The 19,820-nt window shown below is 35.3% G+C and overlaps 1 protein-coding gene, 1 long non-coding RNA gene and 1 pseudogene across 7 annotated transcripts in view; 1 reads left to right on the top strand and 2 right to left on the bottom strand.

The window, feature by feature from the left end:
* The window catches only part of ERBB4 (erb-b2 receptor tyrosine kinase 4), a 985,443-nt gene that overhangs the window by 371,946 nt on the left and 593,677 nt on the right, over positions 1–19,820 (bottom strand). The gene's annotated exons all lie outside the window — the stretch shown is intronic.
* On the bottom strand, positions 14,394–15,325 carry LOC123618307 (18S rRNA aminocarboxypropyltransferase pseudogene; annotated as a pseudogene).
* LOC123618329 (uncharacterized) overlaps positions 17,655–19,820 on the top strand; it is a 34,187-nt gene continuing 32,021 nt past the window's right edge. Inside the window, exon 1 of the long non-coding RNA XR_012507095.1 lies at positions 17,655–17,826. This is a non-coding gene — a long non-coding RNA (uncharacterized LOC123618329). The remainder of the gene's footprint in view (positions 17,827–19,820) is intronic.

The raw sequence follows: 19,820 nt of genomic DNA, 5'->3' as shown, positions 1-19,820 counted from the left end.
AAAGTTACTGAGATCTTATTTATAAAGTTGAAAACATACACAGTCTCTAAATGATATTTTTATTAAGGTTATCTTTCTACCCTGGCATTCCAAAGTAAATAATCAAAAAAGTGTAATACACTTGGCAGAGCAAAGTACAGATCTAAAGAAGATGGAGAACAGCATCATGTTCTGTGCACAAATAGCAGGTACTGGTTTTAATAATGACTTCAGAGGAGAGCCACAGAATGTTCTATTAAGAGTTTCTCCATGGATCTCAGCCTCTTCATTAACTTCCTGCTATGTTGTTCAATAATATACCCAGAGTTGACCAGTCTCAAGGGCTTTGCCTGAAACTGAGGCACTCATGCTACTAACATTTCTATTTTCCATCTAAGTTTCTAATCTTCCATCATAGTTTTCATAGAATTATGTATTTGTTTTCTGAGAGCTGCCAGTTTTTAATTACCTTTCCTTCCCATTTAAGCTACAGTGGTAAGCAGCGACTTGTTGTATTAGCAATTATCCACTGTGAATTCTAAGAATGCTTTGTCTAAATCTGTGCCGAAATTTTGTGACAAGTTGAGGATGGGCTTTGAGTTCCTCCACTGTAAGTTCATGGTCACCTATTCTCTGTCTAAGCAGCAATCAAAAATTTATTCACCTGACATATGTATTTATTTACCCAACAAAGGTAAGACATTGTACCAAGGATTATAGAAACACTATTATGAATAAGGTTTATTCTTACTCTCAGTAAACATGTAATCAAGCAGAGGAGAAAGATAATGAGAGATCACCTCAGATATCAAATAGGATATGAAAGGATGGGTACAGTTTTCTATTGGCACTCAGAAAACAGAAAGATTTTTTTGGTTGGGGTAATCAGATAAGACTTATTGATGAGTTAACAACTGGCAGAGATGGTAAAAAAAAAAGGTCATTTCAGATGGTGGAGTTGTCATGGATGAAGAATAGAAAGAATAAGGTGTTTGAGGAATGATACTGGTTCATACGTCTGGGAAAATAAGAATTAATATTCATATTAATTCACATTAATTAATGAATGGACCAGATTATGGTTCATTAATCAAGAATTCAATACCCTCCACAGACAGGACAGCACTATCTAAAATTATTTTTTCTTTTTCTTAGAACTGCAGGATATCTAAAACTAAGTAATAATAGCAATTATCTTCAGATTCTGAGGAGTTCAGATTCTGATGTGTTCACAATTATATGTATTTAGCTGAAGGCAGGACACTGGGACCTTGCCATCTGACTCAAAGGTTGTTTTGACCCTGCTCTGCCTGATAGTCAATACAATCTCAGAACTGCTGCTGGTCTAAATTGTTCCAGAGACTCATGCTTAAAATAAATTGTTACTTTTGGAACTAATCAGCCTGCAATAAAACGAATAACAGATAAAATGGCATACAACAGATTTTGTTTTGAAAAAAAAAATTGACAGAGGATGCACAAAATTTGACTTGAGAAAATGGGACTCAGTAAAAAATGAAAGCTGTAAAAGAAAACCCACAAGTGAGAAAACCCATCAGATAACATGTCCTAATGAAGCAAACCATTATTTGAAGATCTACAAGAAGATAATTTATCCAACAGAAGTAAATTTGGTAGGGAAAAAAAGGCAATTATGTCCAAAAATATGTTCAGAAATTAAATTGCCTAAATACAAATCAATCCAGGAAATAATTTTAAAATCTACACTAGGTCAAAATAGCAGGAGCAAAGCATCTTCTGGGTCCAATTATTTTAAATCCATTATAGCTTTTTCCTTTGCCAAACTAGAAGCCCTGCCTTTACTTCTTTTTCATGTATATTAAAACGATTTACCACAAGTCCTAAAACGCAGTATATAAAAAATACATATGAGATGAATAGCAGTTGAATAACTGTAAAACTGAACCTTATGCATGATCAAAACATTATCTTTCATTCAGAATCACATGGTGTATCGGTGTGGGATAACAGAAAATGTATATTTTGGTCTCTTTCCATAGTTTCTGGCACAGAGCTCCTAAAACTCTCATATTTTCCTAAGTGAGAAGAACACCCAGGGGCATCTCTTGTTCTAATATTTGTCTTTGACCTTGTCCCTGACACAGGGCTCCTAAAATCCTTGTAAATTCCAAAGTGATAAGAGCACTAGAAGCACCTTTTGTTCTAATGAGTCAGCTCTGGGTGGGCTCCTCCCATGGCTCCTGGATGGGAGCTGGTCACCCCACACACTGCCATGATTAGAAGCTTGGAATTTTCAGCCTCACCTCCATCCTCCAGGGAGGGGAGAGGGGCTGGAAATGTGGTTAATAATTGATCCTGCCTAGACGAGGAAGCCTCCATAAAATCCCAATAGTAGGTGATTCGGAGAGCTCCTGAGTTGGCGAACTCTTGGAGGTTCTAGGAGAGTGGAAGCAGAGGGGGCGTGGAAGCTCCACCCCTTCCCACATACTTTGCCCTACGCCTCTTTTGCATCTAGGCATTCACCTGTATCCTTCATAAGATCCTTTAATAAACTAGTAAATGTAAGCACGTTCCTTATTTCTGTGCACTGCTCTAGCAAATTAACTGAACCCAAGGCGGGGGTGGGTCTTTGGGGCCTTAGATCTATAGCTGGTTGGTCAGGGCACAGGTGATAACCTGCGCTTGCAGCTGGGATCTGAAGCGGGGACGGGAGGTGGACTTGTGGGACTGATCCTTTACCTGTGAAATCTGACGCAATCTTCAAATAGCGTTAGGATTGAATTAAATTGTAGGACTCCCCACTGATGTCACAGAGTATTACTTGGTATGGGGAAACCTCCACGCATTTGGTGACCACAAGTGTCAGAAATGTGAGTCTTTTGTGTGAGACTCACGCCAAGGAGACTCACAGGGGAGAGAAACAAAGTAGGAAAAAAAAATTTTTTTCCCAACGTAGGAAGGAAAAAACTGAGGTTTTCAATTAGTCTTAGGAACTAAGGAGGACACAAAATGATCCTTGCCTTCAAGATGTTTTTGCCTTATTGTGATGAAAGTGCAAACAAGAGATACATGCATGGGGTGTTTAGAATACAGTAATTTCAATACCAATTTTTTGAGAAGTTTCTCAAGTTTTTATTATTATTATTATTATTAAAAGCAGAAGAGATATGACCAGAGGCTAAGCATTCTGCATTTTACTTTTATGAAGCACTTGGAATAATATCTACCTGGTCAGGTGCTTTTATTAAGTTTGATAAGGTCTGTGTTGATATTCTCTACTAGAAGGACATTCTGTGAAGCAGCCACACAAAACAATTAAAAATATTAACAAGCCTCAACACAGATTGTATTATTGCTGTCATTATCTGTAACTTCCATGCAGTTTCCACTGCCTCCACTCTGGTCTAAGCCCTCATCATTCCATGTCAATCTCTTTTGGGTCTTAAATGTTTCTAACATCTTCAAATTTTAATCCATTTATTATTAGCAGATTAATCATTCAAAACCAGTATATTCCATGCATTACTCCATGCTCAGGCCTTGGAAAAGCTCTCTGAATTCAGTAAAGAAAAAGCAATTGAGGAATATATTTAAATTTTCTTGTAATTACTGGGGCCAGTATCATATGTTTTAATACAGACAGCCCTCTACTTACAGTGGTTTGACAATTTTCCTACTCTGTGATGCAAAAGCGATATGCATTCAGTAGAAACTGTTCTTTGAGTTTTGAATTTTGACCTTTCCCCAGGGGTAGCCCTATGAGGCACAGTGATATCTTTGGAAGCTGGACACCCGCAGCCAGTCACAGCTCCCAGTAAGCCACTGATCACGAGAGCTAAACATCCGATACACTTACAACCATCCTGCTTCCCTTTCAGTACAGTATTCAGTAAATTACATGAGATACTCAACACTTCATTATAAAATAGGTTTTGTGTTAGATGATTTTGCCCAACTGTAGGCTAATGTTCTAACACGTTTAAGTTAGGTTTAAGGATGTTCATTTGGGTAGGTGTGCTGAATGCATTTTCTACTTAAAAGATATTTTCAATTCACAGTGGTTTTGTAACCCCACCGTAAGTTGAGAAAGATCTGTAAAGAGAAGATGAGAGATATTATGTTAAGTCTATACTGGCACTGGCCTTAAACTAGAAAATATTGCCCTACATAAAAGTTTTGATACTTTATTTGAGGGGAGGTGATCTTAGTCCACTGCAGTAGCAGTTTGTCTAAATAAATGAATAGAAAAGATGTTTCACTCCATCTCCTTTGGGACCCTACTGTTTGCTGCAAGAGATTAGGCTTTTCTTAGCTCCAGAAAGTGAGTTGCATGATCCTTCTCTGGTGCTCTTACTAGTGGCTAGCATTTAGACATCTGTTCTGTAAAATTAAATACATAAAAAATAAAGAGTCTGACATTGACATATCTTAACTTCCAAAAGCTTTAATGAAACTGTAGCTGGCCTAATAGTCTTATCACCACAGCTTATTATTGGGCCTAGAACGGTCACTGTGTGTTTCTCTTCCACTATCATCCTTTTCTCTGCTTGGGGAGACACAGGTCTTGTTTCTGAGAGTGATATAAAGAACAGCATTGAGTAGATGAGCCTTTGAGCTTCTTAATGGATATGTGGTTTGGGGCTGGAAGTGTAGATCAGATCCTTACATAATTTATTTGTGTGAGAGACTGACTCCACCACAGATCTGGCTGGCTTTTTCCTTCACTGACTTGTGCTCCATCAGTGAACTGATAGGTTCAGAGTGAGTGGTTTATGTTGCTTTCCTTTTAATTGAGAGTCTATCCTTTATCCATTTTAGGTCAAGGCCTTTAATAAGGTGACAACTTCAGTCATATGATTCTGGAAAACCCCTGAGGTCTACTTGTATGACTTACATTAAAAATGACAACCCTCGTGGCTGTTTATTATCCCCTGGTGACCTCTGGCAGATTCAGACCACGACTCTATTAGGCAAAGTCATTATTTCGTGATGGCCCAGGTCTGGAGGTCATTAGCTTCTTTCTCAGCAAAAAGAAATATGGACTCCTCTATGACGTGAAGGCAACAGCCTAGACTGCTGCCTTTATGCACAAGTAGTTACTGACTCCTAAGCGCAAGCCAGCAGTCCCAAATTACTCTTCTTACCTCATTCCCAAGCACACACATCAAAAACTCCCCTGCGACTAACAAAAATATATTTTCCCTCTGCTTAGCACTTTTTACTGTTTCTGCTCAATGAGAGACAACAATCCTGTTAGTTACCTTTACAACAATCTGTGCATATATATGACAAAGACTCAGGAATAAATAATCCACTAGTTACAAGGACTCGGAAAGGAGACATGCCAGCTTCCACCATGAGTTTGGTTGTGTGTATTACAGAGGTGAGCTGTAATTTATTGACAGATATTTTCTTATTCTTAACAACATATAATTCAAAACATACCCCTTGGTGGGAAGATAGATCTTATCATCCAAAAGAACAATGTGGTGGTGTCCTGAATTTTCTCCATTTGTAGCTTGGGGATATAAACTATTAATAGCAAGAACAATAACAGATCAGCCTTAGACCTAGATTTTATGAAACTACAAATCTATTCTCAGTGAAAAAATACAGAGATGATTATCAGAGTAGTTTTATTATCTGAAAAATCAAGGAGTCCTTAGAATTCTCAATTTGTTGGCCAGGAAAAAAAAACACAGATAATTTTAAAGTTATATTCTGTGTATTTTGGATATTTAATTTTTAAATAAATATATTTTTGAAATATAACATACATAGAAGGGTGAACAGATCATAAATTTACACTTCAGTAAATTTTCACAAGGTAAATCACTTGTGCAGTCACCCCCAGGCGAAGATATAAAACACTGTCAATGCCTAAGAGTTCCCTCTGTGTCTCTTCACAATCACTACACTCTCACCTTTCAAAAGGCAACCTGACTTCTAGAAGCACAGTTAGTTCTACTTGTGTATAAATAAAATGATACAAGTGAATGATAGAGTATGTGTGCTTTTGTTTCTCTTCTTTTTCATTCAACATTCTCTTTGTGTGATTTGATCATGTTATATTGAAAGCAGTCATTCATTTACTTTATTTTGCTATATATTATTCCTTCGTGTACCTATACCAAAATTACTCCATACTTCTACTGATTGAAATTGAGGTTGTTACCAAATCATGAACATTCTTGAACTTGTCTTTTCGTAGATATACACATGGATACATACAAATAAAGATACAGTTACAGATGTAGATACATGATAGGTATATTTTAGTATGAATAGCTACTGCTAAACAGTTTCCCTAAGTGACTGTACCAATTTAAACTCCCACTTGCTGTGTGTGAGACTTCCTCCTCTTCCATGTCCTCACCAACATTTGCTGCTTTAATTTAAGCCAGTCTCATGAATGCATATGAGTGTTTCATTATTACTTTAATTTGCTTTTCTCTAATAATTATGTTGGGCAGCATTCCACATGTACAGTTGTTCACTGGATATCCTCTTCTGAGGAGTTCTGCTTTAAGCTTTTACACATGTTTCTATTGTGTTGTCTGCCTTTGTCTTACTGAAATGAACTACTTTTTCTATTTTGGATAAAGTATATTTGTCAGTTATATGCATTACAAGTCTTCCTCCACTAAGTGACTTGTCATTCTCAAAATTATGACCTTTGACAAACAGAAGTTTTAATTTTAATATAATCATATTTAATATTTGTCAATCTTGTTCTTCATAGTTGGGGGGTGTGCTCTGCTATACCTCAAGGTAATGAAAATATTCTCTTGTTTTCTTATTTTAATTTTCACATTTATATCCACAATCTACCTAGAATTAAATTTTGAGCATGGTGTGAGAAAGATGTCAGGGTTTATTTTTTTCTATATGGGTATCTAATTGCTCTAGCATCATTTATTCAAAAATATGACCTTCATCTGCAAGTCTTCAATGCCAACTCTCTCATGAATCTTTGTGAGAGTTAATTTACTTAGTACATTTCTCTGCTCTTTTACCAAAAGCATATACTCTTATGTCCTGTAGCTTTAAAATAAATCTTGATATTTAGTAATTTTTGTTCTCCAGCTTTGTTTTTCCTTCAGTATTTTGTTTACTCTTGAAACTTTGCATCTTCATATGAATTTCAGAATTTATTTGACTTGTAAAATAAACCAAAAAGGACAAAATCTGAATGGATATTTATTCAGATTGCATTTATTATACAAATCAACTTCAGGATAATTGATGTATTTTTATTATTTCAGGCTTCTTATCTGTAAAAAGGGATTATCTCATTTATTTAGACTTTTTTTTCCCTTAAGAATATTTTTAGTTTTTTCCATGTAGACTATTTGTGTATAAGAGTGGAAGTTAAGTAAATAAAAAATAAGTGTACAACAGAGAGGATCAACTAAGTTAAAAGACTGCTGTTTGAAACAATGGATACGATTATTAAACCCTGGCAAGAGGAATCAAGAACACAAAGTACCAGCGTCAGGAATGAAAATGACCCCAACACTACAGATCACAGGAGGATTAAAAAAATAAGAGGTAATTATAAATAGCTTTATGCCAATAAATTTCTAAAAATAAATGAAATGAACAAATTCCTAGAAAAGCCCAATTAACCAAAACTGACACAGGAAGAAATATAATTAACTTATTTTATATCAATCAAATAACCTCAATCCACAATTTAAAACTTTTCCATAAAGAAAACTGCAGGGCCAAATATCCTCACCATTCTTTCAAATGTCCCAGAAAGAAATACCAATCTTTTACAAAATATAGAGAAGAAGACTTTTCCTTTTTCCATTTTATAATACCAACCCAAACCTGATACTAAGACCTGGCAAGACATTGCAATAATGGAATTTTACAGGCTAATCACTCTCATAAACAATGACTTAAATATCCTAAACAATGAATGTATATAGCAAACCGAAGTCGGGAATGAAGATACACACATGCGTGTACACACACACACACACACACACACACACACACACACACACACACAGTGATATGTGATGACCAAGTTGGGTTTATTCCAGGAACACAAGGTTAATTTACGTGTTAAAAATCAATGAGTGTAATTTGCCATATTACAGAATAAAGAAGAAAAATTACATGGGCACCCAGCAAATGCAAAATGAACCTTTGATAAAAATACAGCACCTAATCCTGATTAATATAAGTAAACAATCAAACTATCAAACAAACGAAAACAATTCTTGCCAAACTAAGAATAGAAGGAAGAATCATTACTTTGATGACGATTATTAACAAAACCCTTACAGCAAACATCATGCTTAATAGTGAAATATTAAAAGCTTTGTTTCCACTTGAAAAGAAAAGACTGATTCCTATTATTGCCACTTTTGTTCAATATTTTACTCAGGGTCCTAGCCAGGGCAATAAGGAAAGAAAAAGAAATAACGGTGTAAAGATAGAAAAGGAAAAAAGTAAAATCATGGTAATTTGCTAAAAACATGTTTCTGTACATATAAAAAATCAAAAGGATTCTACAAATTATTAAAATTAGTAGGTGAATCTTGAAAAAAGTCAGAAAAGCAATTGTGTTCCTCTATACCAGCACCAAAAGTTTGAAAACAAGTATCTAATAATATGCAAGTTATAATACTCTGTAACAAAATCATATGCCCCCTAATAATCAAGTGAAAGACAAATATTTCATTTTTAAGCTTGTTTCAAAAAATACTATGGGAACATCATTCCCAATTGTTCGCCGTTTGCTGCCAGTCTAAGAATTCTTCATGGATTACTTAGTCCTCAGTTAACGCTTTCTCTGATTTCCTTTCCACCATTAGAGACCAAAGCTGGCTGGCTTAGGGAATGTCCCCACTTTCTACAGCCCTAACTAGCCTTAACCATTTCTCTCTTGTCTGAAGAAAAGAAAGTGGATCCTGGAGATCTAAAGGCCATATTTCCATGGCTTACCTCATTTTTCCCAGAATATTTAAATTTAATAGATAGAAAACAAAGTAAAGGGGGAAACAAGGTTAGAGTGGCAGTTGGTGCTGCACTGTCAACAGATTTTGAGCTCAGACTTGTCAAAAATTCTTAATGAAGATATTATGTGTCATGTAATTTTATAACTTACCAGCATTCAGGTTTTTTAAGCACTTATATTAAAATATACTGGCATATGGTTGCTAGGTATCATTACTAGTAAAGGTCCATATATTTTGAGTTTATGTTCTCATTGTGCATGTGTGTGTGTGTGTGTGTGTGTGTGTGTGAAATATTCTTTCTCTAATAGTAATTGCTAACTGAAATTTTTAATGCTTTTCCTTGGCAAATTAGAGTTAGCAACCATACACCCATCCCTCCAATTTAATAAAAAAATTTGCTAATTCAGAGAACCTAAAAGTCTGGGAAGTATTGCTATTAAGAACCCTTAGTAATCTGTGTCTATATCCTGGATTTCTTCTTCTAAAAATCCTTTCACCCTAAAACATCCTCATAGCAGACTAGGAGAGCAGCTGCACTACCACTCACTTCATATGGGATAGCATCTTCCTAGAACAACTTGAAGCTTACTTTATTCCTCTCTAGTTTTTCTTTAGCATGGTTTCTGAATTTGAATCAACACACACAAAAAAATCTAAAAACTAAAAGGAACGACAGAATATCCAATTTGGAATAAAAACAAATGACAATTTTATAAGCCTTAGCATATTCTGAGAAATAAGTTAAAAGCATCTTTTCAAATAAGTTATTTGCCAAATTTCAGTACAATTAATCTACCTGAAAGTTCTTCATTAATGTAAAGTCTATCACAAAGGTAAATATGAGATTAAAGGTTAATGTTTTATGTATTATGATAAGTAGCTTAAGAAGCAAAATGATTATCTAAAAAGAGGGATTTTGAAGCTACTGAGTGCCCCACTTTGGGGAAATGCATGTATTTACTACTGTAGGATTAAAGTACAAAGGTAAAAATCTCATGACAATAAATCCTCTATCATCTAACTGAGGAAGTGGTGAGTGCCTCCAGGATCTGAGGAGATGCAATTAGTGAAGGTGTGATCAATGTAAGTGTGCTGCAATTTTAAGGCATGGTTCTGTTTCTTAGGGTAACACACACATACACCGACCCACAGACACAGCTGCAATTATGTTCCCATGTATATGTATAGTTATTAGAGGAATAAGACTGAGAGGGGCCGAAGGGAGTTGGGAAGAGACAAGGAGAGAGAAAAGGAGACAGAACTCACAGTAATACAGAGACCAACAGACAGAGGAATGGGCAATGAAAGCGAATTGACTGATGTACACAGCAAGGAAGAGCAGAAAGCCAATTCAGGGGACGGAATATTACCCCTCACTCTTCCATTGTCATGACCAATTGCATAACCACGGTCTTCTGCTTTGATCCTCCAGTACTGTTAACATATGAAAGTATTCAGGAAATCTACTTTCCTAAATGTGAAATTCAGAATTTAAGAAATTAAAAGCCAAAACAAAATTTTAGAGGCTATTCAAAACAAAGTCCTTAATAGAATTTGGTTTAGATAATTTTGTGCTAGCTTACCAAGATCCTCCACCAAGTTAAGCAAGGAACACAGCCAACCAAAACAAGGAATGGAGGGATAACAAAATTGTGGTTCACAAAGGAGCATTTTCCCCTACCAGTTGTAAGAAACTTGGCTGGCATTTTTCTCTTAGCTGTTGACAAGACCCCAGGTATATATAAGAAATAAAATTCTGAGGTAGATATTAGATAGAATATAGAAATATACTTTTGATTACAATCCTTCTTGTTGTATAATTTTCCCATTCCAAATAGACAATGTATCTTTCAATGCAATGTGATAATCTTGCCTTCCATCTCCCTCACAGATGTAGTGTTGAAATTAATTCAATTTTAATCATCAAAGCTGTAAATGAATTGAGTTATTCATCAAGCAGTGAAATCTAAATGAACAGGCATTCTTGTTACTCATTTCTTCCTATATTCCCTGGAACTATCTTGCTCTCAACAAGGTCTTCTGATAGGCACAGTTCACAAATATACAGTGATCATAATTTATAAGCTACGACTCGATCATCACCTTCCTGTCTGGGTCACATGCATTATCCAAACTTTGTCAAATTACAAACATATTTGGATTCACTTTTTTTAGGCTGAATTTCATGAATAGTCTCATATACATATTTATTTTTTAAGCTTAGATGATAAAATTATTCAGGTAAATGTCTATGTTAAAAAAAAATCATGCTGTGTGTGATTAAATTTGATATGAAAACTCCCCAAAGTGAATTTTAAATTTAAAGTTACAGAGCTAGGTCTTCATGGGGAAACAAAACCAAAAAACCAAAGAAATGCACACACAATTAACCCTGACTTTCTAGGGAAATATTTCCTTGGTTTTATCATAGAAATACTTTAGGGATGGTGACTCAGTTTGTGAATTGAATGGCTTGTGACCTCACACTGGATGTGAAAGCTGGAGACAAGACAATCATGAAACATGTAATTAGTAGGTTATACATCCAGAAGTGATCAGTTCTGTAAGACTCACTTCTACAATGTGCAGTGAGTAGAAAAGGTTAACTCTACAGTATAAAAAATGTAAAGCATTTCTATTAGCCTCTTGTACTATTTGTGGTAGATAAATCACAAATTAATAATTCATTTCAAACATACAGTGTCAATGGTGAAACAAAATAAAGTTATTGATGTAACCATTAAATTCTCTCATAAGTTGTAATCATTGTGTAAAAACATAAACGGTGGTTATTTTATGACAAAATGTCTCTTGGCATTCATCCTAATTTTTTGTCAAAAGTCAATTTGATTCTGGAAGCCTGTGTGGGAAAAGCCACAGTCAATTTTTATTGTAAGTCACAAACTCAAAGGAGCTCTTTCATGAATAATAAGGAAAATATACCCTGGTTGAATGATAGGGAAACAAAAGGATATTGCCTTTCACTCCTTGTAATTTGACTCGATTTGTGCTTTTTAATTACTCCAATTATTTTCTAATAGTTCACCATTATTCTGATTAATTTCTAGCTACAGGGTCTTCAAAAGATTGTTATAAACCTAACTCTCTTAAATTGCTGCTTTCTTTGTTTTAGTAAGCACCAAGAAACTCATAAAACAAGTTTATTCGTGTCAAATTTTAGATTAAAAACAGATTGCTCCTTTTATGTGATAACAGAGTTGAAGCTAGATGAAGTCACCTCAATTATCACTGTCCCTGGGTTTTGTTGTACACTACCCATCTAAGATAAATAATTACCTAGGCCTTCTAACTTGCAAGCAATTCACACATTTAAAAGTCTATAATTTTCGGAATTTCTGCCTCCTTGCTGACACAATTAAAGTTTATTAGTATATATTGCAAATTTCTATTTTTTCCACAGAAATACTTGGTGCTATGTAACTGATAGAGAGATGACTTTCCAAAGTATAGAAATCTTAAGCAGTGTATTATTTAAATATTTAAAAGTAGGAATATTCATGACTATATTAATACTAAAGTCTGGTTAGGTTTTATAATAAATAACCACTAAAAATAATTTGATGTAAAAATAAAGTAGTTCTTAATGCTATTTCTTTTTGAAATAAGAAGAAATATATTATAAAAAGAATTAGGAAAAAACAAAAGCAATATAGATGGAATGCAAAAACAATTTGAATATCACCATTAACAACATTATATACATTAAAAAACTATGTATATTAGGTAGAGACAAAATGACTTGTTTTTATAACTTTCCTCATCTATCACAGGTGATATTTGTACTATACACACACATATACATAGTCCCATGTGTGTAAATACATACCATATTTTAAATTCTGAATATTGGGGACAATAGTTAACATATAATCAAAGTATATATTTAGAAGGAAGCATCTTTAGTCATGCAATAAGCTATTCATATCAAATTCAAACGTGTGGAGCACTGAGATGTTTAGCTTTATGCTGGCTTCTGCAGAAGATGTAAACTCTCTGTCAATCTGTCATGTGCAGGGATCACTCTAACACACGGACAGCAATTTATCCACATGATGTAACTCGTAGGACTCACTGTTATTTCACTGAGGACTTACCTAGGCAAAAGTGATCTGAGCTCTGAAAAGAAACTGAAGAGAAGAGGAAAAAAAATAGTTCTCAGGTTGTCTTTAAGAATTAAAATAGTTATAAGAAATAAAGGAATAATATTCTAGAAGAAGTGGTTTTGAGGCTTAGAGAAGCAGGGAAAAAACAAACCAAACAACGCAGTAGGTGTAATAGGTGTGTGTGATTAGTAACCAATAAGGAAACCAATAAGCTAGAACAGAGCATCTGTAATGCTGACTGATGGGTAATAAAATGATCATATTAAATTCTCGACTACTTTTGGAGCCAACAAAGAATATTTAAAAAAAATTAAAGCATAAATAGATAATATCATGTGATTAAAAAGGCAATCCCTTTTCTATTTCTACCCTTAACACTATAAATGGCTTAAGTTGCATCTGCGTCAATAAAAAATATAACCATCCAATAAAATTTTAATTGGCCTTGCAATTACTGAAATGTTCAAAGACACTAGTAAAAGGAAGAACTTTATCTCTCTTCAAAATCTCATTCAAGATTCTGATTGCATGGCACGTGGAACAATCATTAGATCTAGAAAGTATTTAGGAGAGAACTTCAAACTTTTTCATGTTAATTTTTCATATACCTTGTATTTATTTGCTAAAGGGATAACAGTAATTTCATAATTTTATAAAAATAATATGGTGATAAAAATCACAATAGTTTTTAAAAGCCAAATTAACATTATAAAGTCTGTTTCTTATCAGCAGAACATTTTTTAAAAAGTTTTTATGCTATTATTAATTTAGTTGAAAATACTACTTTATCCTTAATATTTTTTTAAGGAATGATAGCATCTTGTTATGGTGTCTTAGAACACTATATATTTGAAATTCTTGCCTTTTTAAGCACAGATTAATACTGTTTCCTTGTGTCATACAGAAAAAACAGGAACTTTCAGAATGGGTGAAGAAAAGCACAGGCACTTTCCTCAAAGAATTCAAAATAGTAATTTGAACCAATAGTAAGCTGAACCCTATTAAATGCTGATATTTGATTATTATTTCACCTAGAAAAAAGGCAATTCTGTATGGTTCAACCTAGAAATTATAAAGCATGATTAAGATAGTATAAAGGACTTGTGCATGAAAGAAAAATAAAAAGCAACATTCTGACTCAATACATAAACCTGTGGAAATCTTACATTCATAGGTTTCTGTACAATTGCTGGAAAAAACGGATAGAATGAACCATTTATTATTGTTGTTGTTGTTGTTGTTGTTGTTGTTGTTGTTATTTCTTCTTCTTGATTCCCTGCTTGACTGAGAAGGGTCTCGGGCAGGACCCAGTGAGGCTGCATTAGAAGCACTGGGAGTAGACCTGGGAAAGTCCAGTCCTGCATGGGGTCAGGACCACCACAACTGTCTGTCGGTTTCCCCATGGTCCGACTGCCATCTCTAGATTTCCTCATCACCCAGCCTCAAAAAATGTATGTCTGTGCATTCAGTGTCCTTGCTATTTCTTAAGTCCTTTCCCAACCTCTGCTGGAGCACTGGCCCAGCCCCTATTCCTCCCCTTTCCTCCTCATTCAGGCTGCTGCTGCTGTATCGTCTGTCCTTGGTTTCTGGGCCTTGATCCTCACATTCATCCTTGAGACTGTCATCACTGTCCACGGGCAACTGGGCATCACCCACAGGCCTGCTGGGATTTGCCAACACCTGCCCTGAATTCACATCAAAGGGGTCGATTTCCTCCTCCCAGGGCTCCCCCTTGTCCTTGCCAGGAGATACTTCTCTGCCGGGAGCAGCCACTCCAGGCTGCTGCCGGCCACATGCTTATCCAGAAGTTGTTGGTTCATGTCCAGCAAGCCCTGGCCCCACTTAAACTTCCACAGCCAAAAGACAGCAAGGTCCGAAAAGCTCCGGATGCAAAAGGTGGCAGCAAAAACCTCCACAGTGGACAGTTTGTAGGGTCGGCCATAGTTCACAGGGCTGGCAGCCGCTCAGCGGGCAGCAGCCACAAGAGGCTCTCTGGAATCTTCCCAAATGGTGTCTCCTCTAGTCTGGCACAGGAACGTCTATGACGGGGACCCCTGACAGTGTCCCCAGCTGCCTATCTGTGTGGGACATATGCTGGGCACCCACGAGGCTGAGCACAAGGCTGCTGGACCTGGGGCCCAGGCCCAGGCAGCACCCCAAGTCCAGGTGGGTCAGCTTGTGGCTGACTCTGTGTGGGGCATCACAGAAGACCAGATCCCACAAATCCTGCATGCAAGAGGGCCCCCACTGGGCCCTCACCACCATACTGCCAGGCTACCTATGGCTCCACAGACACTTGAGCATGGACCCCAGCAGCACTCGCACCCCTAGAACTCTCAGCAAGGCTGCCTCCTGCCCCCCAACCCCGTTTTGCTCCTGTGGCCCATGGCGGGGAGACAGAGAACCTGAACTACCTCTTTATCTCTTAAACTAAATAACTCTAATAATTAAGTAGTCTTTTGATTACCTCAAAACTATGCAGAATGCTGTACATATGTAAATCACTAAATAATGTTTAAATGTATTGATTTAACCAAAATGCTTTTTCACTCAACCTTCCCACCCCTCAATATCAAACACATATACACATTTAGATTACAGCATGTCTTTGCTTAGAATTTTATGGGAGATAACACAAATGGGAAATTTCAAAAATATTTTCTATATTATATTTGTACTTCCAATGGAATTGTATTTTGATAAGTTTGTTATGAAAAATACCAGTTTTCAAGAATTGTAATTTCAGACTTTTGGGCAAGAGCTAATGAAAGATGTACAATTTAAAATGTCTAAACTGAAGTGTTTAAACATAAGTACGTCAAATCAGAACATTGAGATCAGTATCACAAAGCAGAACATTAAGATTAGTATCACAGAGAATGCATCCTGGACTAATTTTTCTGTCTTCACAAATAGATAATTGCATTTATCCAATAATTTCAATTATTTTAACACAACTGGCATTGTTTTAATCTCTCTCTACATTAGACTTTTATTTTTATTCTTGTAATGATACTTTCAGTGTTTCTTCTTCACTCTCAAAACTATGTCATAGTGTTAAATCACAATTGACTAAATATCAAAACTAGAAAACTTAAAAAGTATAGACTAGAAGAGAGAGAAACAGAAGGACAAAGAGAGAGGAAGAGAGAGAGAGAGATGCCCAGATGCCGAAAGACAGACAAAGATAAACGGGGAGTCAGCGGAAGGTTTTTTCACCTAGATTGTACAAGGCATGGCTTCGCTGGCTCTCTAAATAATCAGAATGGTACCCGAAGCACAGAAGTGCTCAGTGTGTATTTATTAAATATAAATAAAGATAAGCATTTTAGGAAGATACATATTGTGAAACAGGTTTAAATTAAAGAGGAACAACACTGGAATGAAAGTAACCTGTTAGAAAGCAAATGCATATTTATATATTTATACTTCAATGTCTTAACCTATAATAATAAATACAACAGAAAGAAAAGGACAAATGTGAATGTTACCTGACAAACATGACAGATAAGAAAATTGAAAAGAACTCTCATTTTACTCATAATTCGATTCTGAATAGGAAAATACGGTAATATTAACAGATAGTTCAAGGTAAGGAAATCATCTTGATTTTAAAAACCTGAATTTTGTTTGAATTGTTTTGTTGGAAGTGATGACTGGGTATTTACATACTAATTTTGAGCATACATTGAGTGTATTTAATTGTATTAACTTCCCCAAAAGCAGCCATTGAGAAGTTATTATTTTGAACATAGAATAGCCATTCTAAATATTTTACATTTACATCAAGAGACTTAGGAAGGAAAAGTTACACATTGGGAAAATCCTTTTGTATCTCTGCCTTGACATAAATTGATAAAGATTGATGAGAATTACTCTAGTGACAGTCCACTGTAGGAGGGACTTGAAAGCTTTATTACAAGTACACTGTTTTGCTTCCTTCTATGGTGTCTACTAAAAAATCTTAAGATCTTTCAATATTTTTGCAAATAAACCTAAGTCAAGTATACACATTAAAAAGAGTTTTCTATTATTGCTCAGAAGACTTGGAAAAATCCATCCTGACCATAAGACTAAATGGCTCTAAGGAATATATAACGTTTTTTTTAGGTTTTCTTAACTTGGATTGGTATCTTCTTACTTATTGTATAACTTCTTTCATGGAGGATCTTGCCAAGAAAAGAGGTATCCCATTTAAAATCTTCAGCTGATGATCCTTTGCATAGATAAAACAGGTTGGTGATAATTTTATCTATGCTATAAGAAAACATAAATTTGCTTTGATAAGTCATAACTGAAGTGCAACGCTGGGAACAGAAAGCACTATGCTAAACCAAATCACCAAATCAGAGTTTTGTGATTCAGTTTAAAATGGGATCTCAAAGGACAAAAAGCACCCTATTTCTGACTCTTTGGATGCCTGTTAGGCACAACTAACCACTCCGCACCACCAACATACCTCGCTGTCAGTCTTTCCCATATTAGTTAATGGCACTATCATCCACCCACATAGTCAGACCAAACAGCAAGAAGTCATTCCTATTTGTAACCCAACCCAGCTACAAGTCTTAACTGTTCTATCTCCAAAATAGATTATGAAATGACCACATTATTTCCACCTCCACTGATACTATGCTCTGTTGGAATAAGGTGAGACTAACTCCTTTTAAAATGTGCAATCAATTTCATATGCTCCTGTAAAGTGCCGCTATTACTTCCTCTTGTAATTGGAATTAAATGAAGACTTTTGCTGTGACCCACTGAAGGTATTGTATGATCTTCCCCTGCACTTCTCTCTGACCTTATCTGTCCTTCTGATTGTTTACTGTTCTTCTTTGGACTTGTGTCTGTTTCATGATCATAACTAGCTTATTCCTGTCGAGTGACACACAGACAATGCCTGCCTCAGTAAACATTTTATGGACTCTAGTAATCAGAAACCCAGTAAATCATGCTTGAAGATTCCTAAATTGTTTAGTCAGAGTTTTATAACACTGTATTACTGTTGAAGTATAAGCACAGGTCTTCAGAGAGATGGCTAGAATGGGACAAATTAGAGTCCCTTGATAATGCAGACATTGCTCTGATCAGAATTTGAAACTTAAAGACTGTACATCATTTTCAGTTCCACAATCAAGTGTAAATTATGTAAGTCAAGGAGCAAATGCACATGCTTTTATAGATGTTACAAAAATGAGCCAGCAAATATCATTAGTTGATTCTGTGACTGATATTAACCACAGTTTTTAAAAAGTATTATCTAAGCTTGTCTTCTCATAAAAATTTCTGTTACTTGCTAATAAAAGCAAATATAAATTTGAAAATATACCAATAGATCTATGAAAACAAACATGTTGACCTAAAATTATCTATGGCTTTTATTTTGCTGTTCAAGTATTCTAAATTCCGATGTGATTTGAAAAATACAAGTAATCTGAACTGCCACAGAATATAAAAAGGTATGAAACGGCAACCAAGTCTACCCTATTTTTTCAGATGCTTGTTAATTTTGTCCAGTGTGGATAAAGAATGAGACGGTATAGTTAAAAAATTATTGTATCTGCTATTCACTATAATCTTTAAGGGTTTTGATTCAGCTGTATAAAAACAATAATCCAGGCAGAAAATTAGCAAATGGATTTGAAACTCATATTTTTTCCAGTGAAATTATCTTATAATCGTTTGGAAGAACTGAACATTTCTGCAAATACACAGATCTGCAAAGGGCAAAATTTACAATTATATAAACACCCATCGTCCAGTGATTAATATGAATAAAATGGTAAAATACAATTTTAAAATGGAAGTTTATAAACTTACAATAGTGGCATGTAAGAAATGGTAAGATTTTAAAACATAATTTTTAAAAAATCACATGGGATGCCATTATATATATATCATATAGTCTTATAATGCACTCTATTTTTTTTTATCAAATCAGCTGTTAAACTGAATCCTTGTGGAACAACTTAAACCCTGTTTATTGTCATATCTAACAGATGTTCCTATAAGAATTATGTTTTCCAGTTTGTGTACTGTGAGTGCTCATTTCGTTCCATAATAATCGATCCCCATGACTGAGGAATTCAACTGCTTTGCTCTGGAAATTACTAGCATACTTTGGTTTCTTTTCAAAGAAAAGCATCCTTTACAATCATGGCATTTGCTCTGAATGGGACAAGATCCATATTACTCTTGAAAGCGACCCTACTATGATACCCAGGATCATGCGAATATTCAGAAGGCTTTCTTGGATAGGAGCTCCTCCTCTGATTAACAACTATCCTTGCAGATTTCAGGTCACATTTCTTTATATAGGAAAAAAAAATCTGGTATGTTTTAGTGGAAGGTGAAACATACTTAAAGTGTGGGGAGACCGTCAAGCAGAGTGGTGGAAAGTTAAGCTAGAGAGAAAGATAAAGGGTATCTAGATAATAGGTAGCTCTCAATCTCACAGAAAGTTTAGACGTAAAGCACTAAGAGTTAGGACATTAATGAAGCTCTGCTGATTTCTAACTACGCTTCTCTCTTCAGGTTTTGAAACTCTAATCATTCTTGTTCCCATAAGTGGATACTGCTAAACGAGGTTTTATGGTTAGCCATCAGGATGTTCCTAATTTGTCTGAACCTCTTAAATGGAACATGAATGGTTCATATGAATCTTTCTGAGTCGATAGCACCATGGAAATAAGCCATGTTGAATATGGTGAGTGGGAATAAATAGTACAGAATTATCTTTGAAATCTAGTAATTATTATTC

The sequence above is a fragment of the Camelus bactrianus genome, chromosome 5, assembly GCF_048773025.1.
Source record: "Camelus bactrianus isolate YW-2024 breed Bactrian camel chromosome 5, ASM4877302v1, whole genome shotgun sequence".
NCBI classification, from domain to species: domain Eukaryota; kingdom Metazoa; phylum Chordata; class Mammalia; order Artiodactyla; family Camelidae; genus Camelus; species Camelus bactrianus.
The sequence above is the reverse complement of the archived record's forward strand: the minus strand, read 5'-3'. Positions and strand labels throughout refer to the sequence as shown.